Source organism: Etheostoma spectabile, chromosome 13 (assembly GCF_008692095.1).
Source record: "Etheostoma spectabile isolate EspeVRDwgs_2016 chromosome 13, UIUC_Espe_1.0, whole genome shotgun sequence".
Classification (NCBI taxonomy): Eukaryota; Metazoa; Chordata; class Actinopteri; order Perciformes; family Percidae; genus Etheostoma; species Etheostoma spectabile.
In genome coordinates this window covers 28999636-29005215 of record NC_045745.1, presented here as the reverse complement: position 1 = coordinate 29005215, position 5580 = coordinate 28999636, and positions in this window count along the sequence as shown.

The following is a 5580-nucleotide window of genomic DNA, read 5'->3' as shown; positions in this document are numbered from 1 at the left end:
TATATTACATTTAAGACTTCAAAACACATTCACAACAGCATTCGAAACACTGCCACCAAGTTGCACTATAGCGACAGATCATTTCATCTGACTGTTAAAAACCTAGTTATTAAATATGCCTTAAGTAGCATCCAAGCAAGCCATATCATAATACACTCCAACTAGCACAAGTTTAAATGGTGCATATACTGTTTCCCTAATTTCAATAATTTTCAAAGATTGCCTCTTCTTTGTAGTCAGTATTTAAATGTTATTCCCTCTCCACACATACATAGGGGCACATTCTTGTTCTCTGAATCTCCGCCAGAGATTGGAAGCTGCTAAGCACAGTTTTTAGGGTGTATCTTCAGTGTATACAAGCTTTATAAATGAGCCCTCGGAGATCCTTGTCTATGATCTGTGATGTCACATTGATGTACAGCCCGAAGCTGTTCTTCTTCAATGGATGGGAAACCGACTGGGTGGATTTGTTAACCATTATTTATCCAGTTAAACCTGGATAAGCACACATGCCACTGTTCCGCGTGATTGTACTTGATTCCCACAGCTGTCTAGTACAACCATAGTGTGATACTATTGATCAGTCAACCTCTGCCATTCTAGTGTTTTGAAGGGGTGATTTCATCAGCTGTCCTGTCAATTAAAGGCCTAAAATGCCCCAAACATAACCTTACAGAGTGTGTGTATATATCTATATATCTATATATCTATATATATATATATATATTTATTTTTTTTGTATACTAAATATATGCAGTAAGAATCAACTACCTCAAAAACAATTAGCATGTGGAAATACACTCAGAAATAAGTGATGGGTCCCTTTTGTGCCTTGTTATGTTGTCTTGTTGGTTATGCAACACTGAACACCGCCTTCTGTTTCCTCAAACATGTCAATCCATCACGTACCATTTTACCATGTGGATGAAGGCCGTATAACTAGGAGAAAGCATTTTTCAGACGTTTCTTTGAGAATTTCCTGGGATTCAAACTGACAATGTTACAGTCACTTGTCTGCTTTTCCAGCTGTAGCCCATTAAGGCAGGATTTTGATTTTACACTATTCTTACTTCCTTTCAGTATTATCTTTGTGCACTCTGTTCAAACCAGCTAGCCTCCCTTTAAAAATCAAACTCTGTTAGGCTTATGTCACGGTTTCCTTTTCTGTCCTTTCCCAAATCAATTATGCATCAGTGTGGCATCTCAGGTTTGGGGCTAAAACAAACTTTTTTGTCTTTTCTTCTTGTCTACACAGGAGGAGACTGTGGTGAACGTTCACTAATACTGAATAAACTATCCAAGGGCAATGCATCTCAAAATTCACAGGTGCTCCCCTGGAACATCCAAATGTATTCAAATTCACTGGCATGGAGCTAGATTGAGAATGCGTAATAGGCTGTTGGAATTCTATAAGGATGTGCTGGTTTACCTATGAAAGTTAGAAATGATCTATCTGGAAAGAAGAAAAAAAAGAATATGCAAGTTAAATGTCACCGAATGATTTCTGCTCTTACGTGGACCAAAAGGTTAAAGGCTTTTCATCCATGAGGAAAAAGGCTCTCCCCCATGCATTTATTTATACTTAGGCTGTTATGGCTTTTTCAAGTGTCCCTACAGGGCTGTCTGCACTTCCAGCACCTCTCCACTTTGACGCACCTCCCCTGGTGGGGCATGACTGCACCGGCGAGCATGTAAAGCTTGTCTCAGAGCACTCTTCTCGCTGCCTGGGGAACGACACCCTCAGAAAACACCTACATGAAAATGCAATTAAAAGTGTCTTTCTTTGAATAGTACATACTGTTTTAGAGGGACAGTGGCAGGGAATGTAGTATGAGAGCAACATGGTCAGGATGGATGGAGGATGAGGTGGGGAGGAGTGTGCCATCTGCATTCTCCATTTAAACCACTCATCTTACATCCATCATTTCAGCACTCAGTCTTAATTTAACCGTTTTTATTTGATGAAACACACTGACATCGTGCACACCCTACCTATTTATAGCCGGACTAAACACAGCCAATATTCTACTACATCCACCAATCTAATCTGTTCTGTAGCAGGCCTTTTCAGTACACTTCATGGAGGATGAATACATTTCTAAGTGATTTCATACAAAGACTGACCAGTTCAGTGCACGGCTTTAACACTTTTATTTCTAAAAGATATATTTGAACTTACAGTTTGTAATCCTTAGATTTGAGTCCGTATTCTAAATCATCTCAAAAGGTGTAGATAATGTTTTTCTATGAGTAAGTCCCACCTTTGAGAATATTCAGTGAGTGCAAAGTGGCAAGGGAAAGCAGAGTATGTGAGCCAAATATTTAATTGCGCAAATGTTTCTGTTAAGGATTAGTCTGTCTCTTAAGAATTCTTGGAAGGACGTTTCAACCATGTTCGTTTCAACCTGTTCTGTAGTTATGGATTTCAAGCAGAGTCTTAACTCTTTCCCTGGAGCTGTTGGATATGATATAGCATAGATTTCCAGCGCATCTCCATTAATCCTGATCTCAATAAACTATCCAATCAAATGGCCGCAGAGCTATCACCCTGTAGCCTTTTATAAGTAATGGCAATGATTAAGTTGCTTCCCATCATTATGTCTCTCATGTGTTTGCATGTGAATGTGCATAAAGTGCATGATCAGGCAAATGTAAAGGCTTATTTAGTGACAAGGGACCAAGCAGAACATTCCTCCACCTTGCATTTATGTGTCCGTATAATTGGGTGTGGAGATGTAAAAATACCTTTGTGGCATATGGAACACCCCCACAGTGCAGTATACAGTATAGTATTTGGTGGAAAAATGCAAGTCATGTCTTCAGGAGAGTCTTGGCACAGAATGTTCCTAATCCTTTATGCAAGCCATTTGCAGATCCAGGAGGAAACCTTCAAGTGGCATTAAATAGGGCACATAGAGACATTGTTGATAACCAGCGCAAGTGTCTTTGGGCCAGTGATGCCTTAGTTGATCAGAGTGGAAGTCTCGTATCCCTTGTGTGCAGCAGATGCTAGAATCAAAAGATCGTCACATGCCTTTTGCCTGGCCTTAAAGCATTGGATTTATACATTGCGGCAGTGTTGTAATGATGAAATTTGTTGCTTAGGAGGCTGTTGATTTTACGTGCCAAATGACTTTATGCTCCAGACATAAGGTGCTGTACCAGCATTTTAACAAGGGTTCTGAAGCTGAAAACACAGTGTGGCTGTTGTAGTAGCAGCAAGGTTGTTCATGAAGTCTTGTCTGCTCTATAAAAGGAAAGAGCAGGGATTCACGTGCACCTTACTAGGTTTTGTGCAATCTGTGTTTATGTCATAACGTTGCTTGTTGAATCGAAACAAAACAAAAAATACTGATTTAGTTACAGCGTGTCTTCGGTTTGCTTTGCTACGGACTATTTGTGCGCCACAGGAAGGCTATCAAAAAGTAATTATCGTGAAACAACATGAAATTTACTTGTTTTTAGATTGCAGTGTGGGAAGCCATGAAGAAAGTTATAATCATTTAGAGATTATCATTAATGAAATATATTTCTCTTATGAATGTAGAGTTTCTATGAAGGCACCATACCCTGTGTGGGTTCTTGATTGCATATTACATTAAGCACTTCATGCATTCAGTGTTACTGTATAATGCAGACATATAGGTACCCATTATATATAACAAAAAAAATCACCTCTTTTTTACTGTAGTACATTTGCATTTTTAACCAGCCCCTAGTTGTTTTTCAGCACTGTGCTGCTGAAACTTCCAACATAAATGAAAACGCGCAACATGGTGAGCTTTTGAGTGTCGCTATGAAATGTGTGGGTTGCTTTTGTTGTGTCACTTTTTTCCCCTTTTCCTCTGCATGAGAGAGCAGGGTGTGATTTGAGGGGAAGGCAAGATATGTACTTTAAACATAATACTTTGAAAACAATGTTGAGAGAAATGGCAAAGCTGTTCATACACATCAAGCACTAAACTCAGAAGTTGGGGGGGAGATCTAGATGGTAAATACAGGATTTTTGTCACACCACTCTTCCATTTGCTTTTTATTACATATTTAAGGACACACAGAGGTGCAAGCATACAGTGGCTAGAATACGTTTACACACCCATGCTAAAGATGATTAAAAAGAGGAATAAAAAAACATCTTTTGGAAATTGATCTTAATGCCTAAATTTAAAATATTTTGGAAAATCCAACATTTTAAGGACTCAATTTTTCTTTATCAATTAATAATGTATTGTAGAGGTTGACATGGTTTTAGCTAGGTTGATTTGCAGTGAGACATGATCTTATGGAAAGTTTCTAATGCCAATCTCTAGATATGATGAAGAGTATGTGATGATGGGAAGGGTTATTTTAATTCCAAAGGCCAAGGGAACTTTATCAGGATGCATAGTATCCTGATCCATGAAATAACTGGCCTTTAATAATAAAAATCTGTCTGCCCCTATGGGAATTTAACATAGGGGTGTGTATACTTATGCCCCCTCTATTTTAAGGAACATTTATTTATTTACAATACATTATTCATTCACAAAGAAAATTGGTGTCCTTAAAAGGCTGGATTTTCCTAATTTCTTTGAATTAAGGCATTAAGATCAATTTCCAAAAGACTTTTTTTAATTCCTCTGTTTAATCAAAATTTAGCATGGATGTGTAAACCTATTCAACCCCTGTAACTGTTATTTTTCAGTGGTTCTCTTCCTCAGCACAAAGGAGATTGCTGTATTGTTGGCCACATGTTCGCTCTCTCGATGCTGCACAGTGTGCTCTAACCCCAGGTTCAGATTGCCCGCACAGCAAATCACCATGTGCTTCTTCTGGACTCTAATTGCTTTAGATGCTAATTGGACTGTGGAAACAGTTTCCCGAATTGCATTGGGGATTTCCACAATCTGAATTCAAAAATAAGAGGAGAAGCAAAAAGGTTTTCCAATTGCCACAAGACATCTGGATGGCCTTGCCCTGAAAGCATATTCATAATTAATACACAAAGTGTGGTGGAAGGTGGCTTTTTTGACTGAAAGGTCTTCCTGCATTACCCCACCTAAATATGAAAAGAAGATGTAAACTTGGCAAGGAATATGACATTTGAATTAGAGCATGCAGCTCTCATTAAATATAAATCATAGAGGCCTAAGTTGTCTGTGCACAGACTTGTCACTAAATGTAAAGGACTGAAAGTCCATTAGATGATCATAAAACCTCATTACAAACCTCAGGTTTCCTCAGTCTGTGACCATGCATCTAACACATTACTCTAAACCAGGGCTGCACAATTAACCACAATATGGAATAGAGCAATATTAAAATTGTAGGGTAAGCCAATATACCAATATACAACAGGGTGTCTGGGATCTGTAGGCGGTTCTCAGAAACAATGCTGGGAGCTCTCCAAATTACTTACTAAGACCACCCACATACACAGTAAATTGTACATATGAGTTACTGTGCCAAGCTTGGGGGGGCAGTAGCTCAGTCAGTTAGGTGTTGGGTTGGAACCTGGAGGGTTGCTGGTTCTTGTCCCACATGGACCAAAGTATGGTGGTGGACTGGTAGCTGGTTCACCTCCTGGGCACTGCCAAGGTG